Source organism: Pleurodeles waltl, chromosome 1_2 (genome assembly GCF_031143425.1).
Source record: "Pleurodeles waltl isolate 20211129_DDA chromosome 1_2, aPleWal1.hap1.20221129, whole genome shotgun sequence".
NCBI classification, from domain to species: domain Eukaryota; kingdom Metazoa; phylum Chordata; class Amphibia; order Caudata; family Salamandridae; genus Pleurodeles; species Pleurodeles waltl.
In genome coordinates this window covers 1,128,986,556-1,129,000,355 of record NC_090437.1, presented here as the reverse complement: position 1 = coordinate 1,129,000,355, position 13,800 = coordinate 1,128,986,556, and positions in this window count along the sequence as shown.

The following is a 13,800-nucleotide window of genomic DNA, read 5'->3' as shown; positions in this document are numbered from 1 at the left end:
TTAATATTATCTATTATTGCCTCTATCAAGCCTGTAGGGATACCCTGGACTCTTTGCACACTATATCTCACTGTGATATAGTATATACAGAGCCAGCTTCCTACAGGATTTTCAACCAAGTTTTCATAAGAAACGTGATATCAACATCATCATAGACTAGAATATCATCTAGCTCAATGTTGTGTTTGGGCAGAGACTGAGTCTTGACTAACAAGTAGTTAAATAAATTAACCACATTATTATTATTAGACTGTGACTGGAGGTTACATATCAGCATAGAAGAAAATGTAGCATGCGAGTGAGAGAGAATACCAAGATTTGTCAACAGAATATGGTGTCCAAGTCTAATTCCGAGAGGCAGGGGTTCTTGAATGTTAGAAGAAATCATTTAGAATAGATTAACAAATTGGTCTTACCTGCTGAGATTTGGGCAAGGTTTTCTGGTCTGTGCCTGGCTTGTGCACAGATGGGCTAGTCTTTGGCATGAGTTCGGCAGTGCAACTGCTGCACAGATCTGCTGTGTTGCCACACCAATGGCTCACTGAAATAATGAAGGAATAAGAGAGGAGGTTACTCCCCAGCCAACTTCTGGGTGACATTAAGGAAATACAGTGTGCAACACTGAAAATAAACTAGCATCCAGCAATGCCTGTCTGGTGTCAAGGATCAGCCAACTTCTGGGTGACATTAAGGAAATACAGTGTGCAACACTGAAAAGAAACTAGCATCCAGCAATGCCTGTCTGGTGTCAAGGACTCCTCCGCGATTGTGAACTACTGGGAATGAAAAAACAACCAGCATAAAATAAAATGGGTAAATCAAAAAACGAACCAGGTTGGTGCCATAGAGCTGTACTCAGCAGTTAAATAATAGTGGGAAATATCATACAAAGTTAAAATATGAAGCGAGATTTATGAGGCCAGGCACCTCCAAGAAAGGCAACAATTTACTGCAATCATGAGCTGCGTATTTGCACCACCAGTCCACTGATATAGTGTGTGGTGCATGAAGGAAAAGGTGCGCAAAACAATCCCCTAGTCTACCCCTGGGTGAAATAAAGAAAGGAAATGAAGCGCGCAAAACTGAAAACAGACTGGCACCCAGTAATACCTTCCCTCCGTCGTGGCCTGCTTAATTATGGCAAACTACTGGAAAAGGAAAATCAACTAACATAAAACAAAAGGGGAAATTAAAACATAAACAAAATCAGTGCGACAGTGCTGTAACCAATAATTGAAAATAACAATAACAATTGTTTTTAAATTCCTCTGCAAGGCGAAGGTATTTTCTGGTACAGAACTCCACTTCGTAAGTATTAGTGTGTTGCCACCTCCTCGTGTCGTAAAGGATGTAAAATACATAACAGGTGTAAATGAACTATCTCGCATATTTTAATTAATAAGTAGAAAGGCAGGAATCCTCAAAATATTCCCGATTTTTTGTTGTAGATGTGGTTGTTGTGCCTAGGGCAAACGTAAGGAACATGTGCCCTTTCCCACCAAAATTGTTCACGATCTTGCCCACTTGCACATAGTAGGCTCAGCCTCACGCAGGGCTATGATGCCTGACAGCCTTTGAGATATTGCCAGTTGTACACTCTGCTTCTCTGCCAAGATAAGGAGCCTCTCCTGATGGAATCTGAAAACACTGGAAACATTGCGTTTTATTGGAGATAATTTAAGAAGGTTAGGCATTAGTTCAGATCCTAAAAATTGAAGAAAACATCTGTGACAGTGACAGCTCCTGTGCGCCCCCAGGCTAACCCCCACTATCTCCAGTGAAAGGCCAACTATGGGTTTGCATATCTATAAATCAAGAAAAATTACACTTGTGAAATTTTCTGATCTGGGAATATATGTAAAATGAGTAAAACAATCCGCTTATTTATCTTACTACAGAGTATGAGTTGGTTAAAAATAAAACCATGCAAACTAAACATTAACATAAGAATTAAAAAAATGCACAGCACAATGTACATGGAAATTATCGATAATATAGATTACAAAAATAAATCATAAAGTGTAATAATATGTTTTTATATAACCTCCACTGATATTCAGTAGGATGGCTAAGTATGTGAAGAATTTGTTTGACACTGGGAAGAGTTAATGACTACTAGATATATTTATTAAACTACATATTTATGTTCTACTTTTTGCAATACCGATATTCATTAGATTTAAGAACTGATTAATACATTATACACAAACTATAAAATGTGCTTAGTATTTTTGTACAGTTTCAGAAACCATGGGGGTCATTACGACCCTGGCGGAACAAGTCCGCCAGGGCCGTGGGACGCGGTGGCACCGCCGACAGGCCGGCGGTGCCCCGCGGGGCATTCTGACCGCGGCGGCTCAGCCGCGGTCAGAGAAGGGAAACCGGCGGTCTCCCGCCGGTTTCCCGCTGCCCCAAAGGAATCCTCCAAGCCGGCGCAGCATGCTGCGCCGGCATGGGGATTCTGACTCCCCCTCCCGCCATCCAGTTCCTGGCGGTTCTCCCGCCGGGAACCGGATGGCGGGAGGGGGAGTCGCGGGGCCCCTGGGGGCCCCTGCCGTGCCCATGCCTATGGCATGGGCACGGCAGGGGCCCCCGTAAGAGGGCCCCTAAAAGTATTTCAGTGTCTGCAAAGCAGACACTGAAATACGCGACGGGTGCAACTGCACCCGTCGCACCTTCCCACTCCGCCGGCTCTATTACGAGCCGGCGTCATCGTGGGAAGGGAGTTTTCCCCTGGGCTGGCGGGCGGTCTTGTGAAGACCGCCCGCCAGCCCAGGGGAAAACTCGGAATACCCTCCGCGGTCTTACGACCGCGGAGCGGTATTTCGGAGGGGGGAAGCCTGGCGGGCGGCCTCCGCCGCCCGCCAGGCTCGGAATGAGGGCCCATGTGTCCTACTTCAGTCTGAAATCTGATCAGCTCATGACTCATGGAGCTAATTTTGACCTAGCAAGAGCAGCAAAACATTTTAAAGCAGACAGATGAGCCGAGCAATCCCTGGAAAATAAGCGCCAATTATTATTTCAATATAGGTTTTGAATAGCTTGTAAGCCCACTTTTTGGGGGGGAACTCCCTAGGGTTCAATTCTCATAAGCCCACATACGTGGCAAATGTGGCACACCCGCAAAGTCAGTTGTTAAAGCACAGGGGATACCCCATGAAGGCAAATCACAGAATAGACTACAAAACAGCAACGGGCAGTTCCTGTCGCTATTTTAAGGAAATAACGATTTTAGTGTGGTGGAATGATCAGGTGCACGCAGGTAGCGTACCATCCATTTCATAAATCCCTATTGCTTCAAGCGCTATGTATTGTACCTAAAGCAACACAGATCATCATTCATACTATTCTTTTCAGTGATCCCATGTTTGAATTCTAGTGGCGTGTAAAAGGACACATTGTATTTCATTTTTTCCTGTCGCAAACAGTGCAGGATCTAAACTTTTTGCATGAATGCTCATTTTTTAAAGTTTCTTGACACCATCTTCATTAGCTGCCATTTTACAAACAACTCTTTATATCATGGGCAGCTTCAGCCTCTAGTTTACTAATATGAGCACATCTCGCTTTGTGGTCTAAGAAGCTGGTAGTGGTTCACCACCTTCTTGTCCACGCCATACGTACACATCTGTGATTCAATAAACTGCAAGGATTTAAGGTCCAAATTGGCAAAGCATTTCAAAGGCCGCTCTGATGCGACCATAAAAATGCTTTTTTGGGGGATGGCCAGGCAAGCCAAAATATTGGACCCTCTCTAAGCGAATTCTGCTTGGCCAATCAACAAAAGTCTTCAAAACTCTGACATTTTAAAATAATCTTTGTACTTGGATACACGCATGCTAGTGGCAGAAGGAGAGGACGATAGGCCAAAGTTATTGAATGCCCTATTTAGGTGGGGAAATACCGCTGCCAGCAAAGAAGAAATAGATTGCCTGCTGCCTAAGTCCTCATCACTGAATATCACTATGGGCCACACGCGGGTCTCTGTGGGGGTCCTGATTTTTGGTGCCGGGCCTTGGTTGCCTCTTCTGTTGGCCGGATTGTGGTTGAAATCTGGCAGATGAGGTGAGGAACAACTTAGCAGTGAATAAATAAAGGGGGGAAGTCAGAGGAGACACAAGGGCCCAAAAGACTGCTGTGTAGTATGAGGCCTTTGTGGAGGGTGTGAAGAACTGGATGTAAGGCCAAGGACCGAAGGACCGAAGGACCGAAGGCACGAGGGGTGAAGCCAGGAAAGCCAAGCAGCAGGTAAGGGGAAGGGATGGAGGACCTTTATTGCAACAATACAATTGAAAAGCAGTGTGGCCTTAGAGAAGGCGCAGCCCTCTGTCTGATGTGACTCTCTAAGACTGCCTACACAGCCCATTCTATGAGTACACAGCAAGGCATCCAACAAGCTCTAATGAGGGAACCGATTGAGGGAACTAGTAGGTCACCACGGAAATGTATCCCAGTAAGGACTGAGAGCAGAGGCTCCTCCGCACAGCTGATGGTATTGTGCGACAGCCAGTACAAAACCTCACAATGCAGCAAGTCAACATATCTTGAATCGAAAGTGACAAAGGGGCATGGCAAAAATGGAAGTCAGAGGAGGACTGCTACTGCTGCCTCTGGTATGGAGATAAGAACTGAATGCCAGACGGCAGATGGGTCTGGTGCCATCATGGGGGTCAGTAAGAGATACCACTCTGGAGATAGCGCTGCTCCAATAAATCAAACTAGCCTGGAACTAACAATGTTTCAGCAGACCTGGCCACAGCTAGTACGAGCATGCTTAAAGACAAAAGCTCCAATGGCTCAAAGCAGGGATACAATTGCGTATCTCAGCCCTTCTCAGCTCCTGTCAGTGTGGACCTGCTTCGGCAGGTCCAGAAGTCACTGTAGGGGAGCTCTCCGATATGTTGTGGACCACAGTCATAATTCTGCAGGTTATACACTCTTAAAAGGAGGCCAAGAAGGCCAAAATGGGGAACATAAGAACACATGTTCTGCTGAGACAAGACCTAAGAAATGCAGTGGTAAGAATTACTGAAATAGTGAGGTGGATATCTGATTTTGAGGACACAGTACAGTCACTCAAACAGACAGTGTCTCTTCTGACTTCAGAATCTTAAACATTGGAAGACTGGAGTGAAGACATCAAGGGCTGAGGAAAGAAAACAACCTCTGCTTCCTAGGATTTCCCAAATCCGTTGACAAGGCTGGCCTCACTGATTTTCTGGAGAATCTTGATTTTTAACACTAACAGAAATCCTTTGGGGGAGTGGAAAAAAATGAAAGTGATGGACATCTTCAATGTGCTTATGTATACAGCCAGACTTGAAGCTAATTTTCAGAGCCACACACACTTCTTTGATACACCTGATACACCTCAAGACGCATGTGTATGAACTGAAGCAAAACCTGCCACACAGTTTATTCATTTGCAGACAACATGAAATGGCGCAATGGAGGAAACTACCACCAGACCCAAAGATAAAAGGCCAGCTCAGAGGAACAGACATTACTTAAGATCAATAGACAACACCAGGCATCACCAAAAGAAACAGATGACTCCAGGGAGCCAAGTGGAGGGCCTCTGGGCGTCTCAGATTGCTAGGAAGACTAATCCAGGGAAGATGGATCTGAAACACCAATGACAAAATAGGATAGTGTTCTCCTCTCGATATATGAGTGGTAATTCTAAAGTACTTACCCTACCATGCACATGGCCAAAGATATGTAGAACATATAAGTTAAATGACAATGGCATGTGATTCCAGCCCTGAACTGTGCTACTAAAGCCCAGCCCACCAATTTCAAAATTGTTTGTTTGCGTCATTGTTCTCATGATTAGCTCTTAGGGAATTCTGGTGATTTAAGAGGAGTGAGTCTTATCAATGGTCTAAGCTCCTTTTGAGAGAGCCTTTGGATCGATATTGTACAGCAGGTGTTTCAAAGTTGGAACTAAAGAGTGGTTGAAGGGCGGTGTTACAGTAGCTTACAAGTTACATAGCACAATGTGAATGTAATGCCTAACCCCCACATACTAATGAGATGCATCTCGTGGAACGTTAATGGTCTCCTCAATAAGATCAAGAAGGGAGTTGTGGTCAAAGTGCAAAAATTATATGATGCAGGCATTATTATGCTACAGGAGAATCACCTCATAGGCATAATCCATTCGAACTTGGGCCTGAGCGAGCTGTGGAAACACTATCACCCAGAAACAAAGGGGTATATCTTCTTTTCATGGGCACATAAATTATTTTCACACCTCAATGACTTTGTAATACCAACTTTAGACTTACCCACATCAAGAAAACATATCTGCATGTCTTACAGAATTATGTGACACACTACTTCAAAGTAAGCGACTGATCAGTATATTTCTCTATGACACTACGCAAAGTTTATAAGGCAGCAAAGAAAGGGAATATTATAAGCAGGGTTGCATACCGAAAAGGAAACAGGCCAACAGGCCATGAGCTACAAAAAGTGGTTATACCGTTGAACAGGATTACAGACTCAATAAAAATTACAGCAACCTGCACAAACTCACTCAGACACAATTACAATATAAACAGATGCAAACACAGGAAACACAGAAGGCATAGATGGCTCCACAAAGCCGACTGTATGAGAAGGGAGAGAAAACAAGCAAACTGATTGACTGGCTGAGTGAAAGAGAGAACAAAAGTCTACAAATGAGTCACATAAGATACAGGGACGGAGAGTTATTGACTGAACGAAAAGACATGGCAAACAAATTTGCCACATATTATGGGTTGGTATATTGTCCCTCTGTATCCTGCCCAGTGCAAGAGCTTCAGGAATATCTAGATTCAACACATCTCCCAGCTCTGTCGGAAACCGACAAATCTACATTAGATGAATCCCTCACTCAGGAATAAAAAGGAGACACTATCCAACAACTCAAATCTGGTACAATACTTGCCCAAAATGGCTTCGCAGGAAAATTATTTTATTGCTTTGCCTCTCAGTTAACGAAATCGTTATGTACTCTCTTTGAAAAGCGAGGTAATACCAGAACATTTCCCACGGACATGGGAGAGGCACCCATAGTTGTGATATTGAAAAATGACATTCCACTTGATAAATTTGATTCATATAGACCCTCTTCGGTAAACAACCTAGAAGAGAAGATACTGGCTAAGTAATCGGTGAATTGTCTTTGCAAAGTAATAAGGGGGACATACCCACCCTGGCTAGAGTTGTTTTATGCAAAGAGCAGTCAATGCAACAGCTCTAAGACCTAAAATTAAAAACCCATTAGCACTCTTAATGATCTATTTTGATAAAGCTTTTGATAACGTATCTTGGATATACTTATTCACAATACTCTCACATATTGGATTTAGCCCGAAATAAATAGCATGCATGCACGGCCTTTATACAAAGCTTATGAGTAAGGCTGGGAGGTGCTATGTCTGAGCATTTCTCCCTACAGAAAGGGAGGAGACAGGGCTATACGTTGTCCATTTTTTTATTCAGAAAAAAACAAAGCCCCTCTGTTAGCTAAGTGTGGTAAAGTCTCTGTGGTGTAACCAGTTCTAGGGAGCCCACCTGCTCTGGTAAAACTCAAGGTCAGGCAACCGCAAGGCTGTAAAAAAGAAAGAATCTGGTACCAACAGACATACAGTCTCTCAATAAGGGAATCGTCATCATCATCATCATAAAAAGTACTTTATTTGGTTGCCATAACCTTCAAAGCAGTCCCAGCACATTTTTTAAAATGTGATTGTTACTATATAAAAAAGCAGGCATGGGATATTTATCAAGAATTAAATTGACCAGGCACTATATATTCCATAGGGCCTGGAGATACTAATATAGTTTGCCATCATATTTAAACCAATATACATACGCCTATCAACAGGCCTAAAAAGAGTACTATTACAAGACTCAATAAAGTGCAAGACCAGAGTAGTAATTAATTGACAATTTAACAGTGCACTATTGCAAAGTGCAGAGTGATTAAAGGACTAAAAGGCCAAGCATTACACAGAGTTAAAATAGTTTACGAGCATCAGAAAGCAGCTACACTTTAGACCGACTAGGTTGAAAACTTATCACATTTAATAGAAAGCAACTAACGGCGAATACAATTGGACATGAGGTACCAGATTTCAAAATTCTCTGGGCAGCTAGATAACGGGTCAACCCCAGATTCAGGCACCATGAGCGTATCCACTTGGGATGCGAGCCAAGTTATTATGAAGAACAAAAAATACTCCTCTGTCTCAGAAACCAAACCACAAGCTGGACATAATTCCGTTTTTTCTCCCATTTGCTAATAAATGATTTCAAGGGTAAATTACCAACCCAAAAAACGCGCATATCGGCTCTTGGATAGTGGTGGTGTAATGGTATAAAGAAATAATTTTAAAAATGGATTGATCGTAAACTCAAGAAACTGTTTAGTTGAATACCCATTTGTCCCACTAACAACTTTTTGTTCATGGACATAGGCCCAATAACAAGATTTTAGCCCATCAACCTCAGTCTTCCGAATGTCTCCTGGGTCTTCCCATAGTTCCGAGAGACGTAGCCTCCTCAAGGATCTTGAAACAAACGTAAGCACGGGTACCTTCATAGCGCTGTTCATATTTATCAGTTCCTCTAGGGTATCCATATACTCAGTCAATTCTGGTGTAGATCAGATATGTGTCCAATATACTAGGGGCTTGAATCGTGCCACATCAGAAATTCTGTTGATGACTAAATCAAAGAAAAGAGGAATTAGGGGTTGCTAAGCAGGACTGAAATAAGTGATTTTATAATATTATTATCTGCTGTAGCCAACTTCTGAATGTCAGCACAACACCAAATATTAGCTCCAAAAATGGCTGCATTTTGAGCCTTGGCCCGGTACACCTCAAAGGCAGGGACTATTGAATGGGAATGCATTCTCTTGTGCAGTCTGAGGATTGCATTAGCTCTGTGTAATATTAACAAGGAGCTTTTATTAAGTTGGGGTTCCCCCTTTAGCTTATCTGATAGTTTAACCCCAGGTAATCAAAAGAGAGGACCCCTTCCAATGGCTAACTACTGATTCTTACAGCCCAGTTTCTAGCTACATCTGTCTCAGAGACCATGCACTTTGTTTTTGCTGCATTCAGCTCAAGGCTTCTGTCTTTGCAAACCCCCCAAAACTTATCAATCAGATTCTGGAGAATGATAGGGGTACTAGAGATAAGTAGTGAATCGCCTGCAAAAAGGAGTATGGGGATCCTCTTGGAATTTAAAACAGCGGAATAATTCTTGCAGGTCATAAGTTCACTGACCACATAAATGCAAAAAACATTTTGTTTGACAGTGCACATCAAATCCTGCTAGTTCTTTTCGTCCCAGTTACTGTTGGCATTTGCAAGTGCCCCATACCAGGCCTACACAATCTCAGTACCTATACAACTTTCGACAACTGTCCTTAACATTTGTTTGGATGATTTACACCCCGAGTTGAACCATCTTGGTTACCTCCTGCAGGATATTTGCTATGGTCGACTTTTCACTTTTTTTTTGTATAAAAAATGCCCTGTAGTTTTTTACAAAACTGTTCAGAAATGATAGGGACTACAGTGCAGAATGGCCTTCATGACCAGATAAGAAAAACACAAACCACTGGTATATCTCTAAGGATAGTTTGTGAATGGACAATACATGTGGTCCTAGGGCTGAAATCCTCCTAAGGGCTTCCCCAGAAAGAAATGTAATCAGAGGGTTGTGGTCGCTATCCGTAAGTGTTTCAACTTTCATATCAACAAACGTTGGCCAGAGCCTTACATTTAGAAAAACATAATCAATAACACTCGACTAGAAGCCCCTTTTAAAAGTGGGTGCTCTTTCCGAATCAGAGTGAATGTGTCCATTGCTTGCCCTTAGGCCCCGGCCAAACGTTATAGATGCTAATTGGAGGGCAGCATAGTAGAAATAATGCTGGAATATTCCAGTTAAATGAGGTATACCCCATTGCTTGTTCTCCTGTTCAATTAACGCACTAATGTAGAGTGAAGGCTCTAAAGATACATTAAAATCTCCTGCCACTATTATTCTTGCAACTTGTTAGTGTAGGTCAATTAATCAAGGAAGACCAAAACTGATGAGTCATTACTAGCGGGCACAGACATTAAGGAAGCATTAATACTATATTCACACAAGAGGGGAATTTGAGGGAGATACCCATTAGATAAGAGGAATCCACCTTCAATAATGTATGCAAGCACAAAACATTGTTTTTCACTAAAATTCACAGCCACCCAACAGCCTGTCCAAATTTCCCTGGGGGCTTAGCTTTCACACTATACATCACAAAACCATTTATAAACATGTTATTCACTGCCCAGGTTTCTTGAAACATAGATACATCATTCTCCCCTATTGTTAGAAATGGGGTCTCTAGTTGGCAGAGGTATACACCCGTGTCCAAGTAGGGGCCACAGTCCTAGTCAGGGTAAGTCACAACACAATCCAAATTATCCTATGCTACCCTCCGGTAGCTTGGCACTGAGCAGTCAGACTTAACTTAGAAGGCAATGTGTAAACTATTTGTGCAGAACTTATACAATAACACAGTGAAAACACCACAAAAAGGCACCACACAGGTTTAGAAAAACAGAGAATATTTATCTGAATAAAATACTGTTGAAACAATGAAAATCCAATGTACACAAGCGGTTATGAATTTTTAAAGATTAAATCCAAATAAAGAGCATAGAAAACACAAAAGCTCCAACTGAGGCTATCACGGCATTGTTGACAGAGTCATTCCCAATAATCCGACACCACTGGTGCTGGTCACGGAGTCACACGGACTCCCAGGTACAGTACCTTATGAAAACAAAGAACAAGGATGTCGCACGGTTTCAGAAAGAGGCGTTGCTGGAGTCCCTTACGGCTTTTAAGGAAAGAGACGTTGGTTCCGTGCTGCGAAGCAGGTGGAGGTGAGGAATCGGTTTCATCCGGATGCAGGAGGTGATGATGCGTCCGCAATGCGCCAATTCCTTGTGTCCCGGTGGGGGTCGATGGTCCCGGTCCATCAGGACATGATGTGTCGACTTTGCAGTGTCATGATGACCCTGAGTGACATCAGCGGAGTCACGGCACTGTCAGTCTTGGGTTGCAGGCCGCAGTCATTTCATGCAGCAAGGTCCATGGAGCGGGAGAAGGCTGTGATATGGCTGGCGTCACTGAAGTCTTTCTGGAGTCCCTGGAGTAGGGTACTAGCAGAAAGCTATTAGCTGAATTCTTTGCTGTCCCTGAAACTTCAAAACAGAAGGCTAACTCAATCCAAGCCCTAGGAGAGCACATTTGGGGGAAGGTAGAGTCCTTCCAGCACATTCAGAGGCCAGCAGGCAGCAGAGCAACAGCAGGGCAGCATTCCTTCTCAGCAAAGCAGTCCAGAGAGTCCTTTGGGCAGTCAGGCAGGTCTTCTGACAGAGTTCAGGTGCAGGTTTAGAAGTGTCTGAGTTGGTGGGTTAGAAACCCAGTTTATATACCCAAAAATGCCTTTGAAGTGGGGGCTTCAAAGAGTGGCTTTGAAGTGCCGTGCACAAGTTCCCCTTTCAGCCTAAACCTGTCTGTCAGGGTCCCTGTGAGGGGTTATCAGTCCTTTGTGTAAGGGCAGGCCACTGTCCTTTGAAATGTAAGTGTCAGACCCTCCACCCTTCCAACCCAGGAAGACCCATTCACTATGCAGATGAATGCAGATGTGACTGAGTGTCATGTGTTTGTGGTTATCTGGGTGAAATGCACAAGGGAGCCTGCAACCAGCACAGACCAGACGTTGATTGGAGACAGGCTATAAGGCACAGATGGTTTTAAGTGCAGAGAAATGCTCACTTTCTGAAAGTGGCATTTTGAAAATAGCAATATAAAATTCAACCTCACTAATAAGTAGGATTTTCTATTACCATTCTGGCCATACTAAATATGACCTGGTTACCCCTTTCAGATCAGAATCTACCACTCAAAAAGTATATGAGGGCAGTCCTAATGCTACTCTATGAAAGGAGCAGGCCTCACAGTAGTGGAAAACGAATTCAGGAGTTTTTCACTACTAGGACAAATAAAACACATATGTACATGTCCAGCCTTTACCTACATAGCACCCTGCCCTAGGGGTTACCTACAGCCTACCTTAGGGGTGACCTATATGTAGAAAAAGGGGAGGTTAAGGCTTGGCAAGACTTTTAAATGCCAAGTCAAAGTGTCAGTGAAACTGCACACACATGCCTTGCAATGGCAGGCCTGAGACATGGTTAAGGGGCTACTTTATGTGGGTGGCAATCAGTGCTACAGGCCCACTAGTAGCATTTAATTTACAGGCCCTGGGCACATGTAGTGCACTTTACAAGGGACTTATAAGTAAATCAAATACACCAATTGGGGATGAACCAATGTTATCATGCTTTAAGGGAGAGAGCATATGCACTTTTACACTCGTTGGCATTAGTAAAGTGTGCAGAGTCCTAAAACCAGCCAAGACAGTGTCAGAAAAGTGGAGGGAAGCAGGCAAAAAGTTGGGAGATGACCGCCCTAAGGCTGTCAGGTTTAACAGGTATGTCCCCCCAACTGAAAGTGGGGAGAGCTACCCAGCCCCCTGGGAGCTCTCATCATTAAGGCAGAAGAATCTGAAGAGACCATCAGCACTGGCATGGTCAGTCCCTGGGCAATGCTCCCCCGTAAAATCCATTCCCTGCAGGGAGATGGACCACCTCAAGAGTTTAGGATTTTCCCCCCTCATCTGCATGAGCCATTTGAGGGGCCTGTGGTTTGTCTGAACCCGGAAGTAAGTCCCAAACAGGTATGGTCTCAGCTTCTTCAGTGCCCAGACTACAGCAAATGCTTCTCTTTCAATGGCACTCCACCTCTGTTCCCGTGGTGATAACCTCCTACTAATGAAGGCTACTGGTTGGTCTAGGCCCTTCTAATTCAGCTGTGCTAAGACCACCCCTACGCCATGCTCTGAAGCGTCTGTCTGCAAGATGAACTCCTTGGAGTAATCAGGGGCCCTGAGCACGGGTGCTGTGTACATGGCTTCCTCGAGAGAATCAAAGGCTTTCTGACAAGCCTCTGTCCAGATCACCAACCTAGGCTGCACTTTAGAAGTCAGCTCAGTTAATGGGGCCACCATAGTGCCATAACCCTTAACAAATCTGCGGTAGGCTCTCACTTCTGTCTGAATTCTAGGGAGTTGCCAGGCAGTTATTGTCTCAATCTTGGCCTGGAGGGACTGCACCTTGCTGCCATCTACTTGGTGTCCCAAGTATACCACGGAACCCTGCCCAGCCTGGCACTTACTGGCCTTGATTGTCAGGCCTGCCTGTTACAGGGCCTGGAGCACCTCTTGGAGGTGGAGCAGGTTTTCCTCCCAGCTGGCACTGTAGACTGCAATGTCGTCTAGATAGGGGGCACAGAACACATCCTTACCAGCCAGAACCCCATTAACCAACCACTGAAAAGTAGCAGGGACATTTTTCAAACCAAAGGGCATTACCCGGAAACTGGTAATGTCCCTCCGGTGTTGAAAATACGGATCAGGATGAGGGAGTCAGAGGGACTGACACCCTCCACTGACCCATCCCCCTCCTGAGCAGAGAGGAGGTCGGGGAGAGGTTCACTCTCCTCCTCCACACCCTCACCTGTCACCAGAAGCATTTTGACTTCAGACCTCTCAAAATGAGGCTTCAGTCTGTTCACATGGAGCACACTTTGTGGGTTCCTAGTGGACTGGAGGTCCACTAAGTAAATGGCCTCCCCCTTATGCTCCTTGATCTCATATGGGCCAGTCCAGCGATT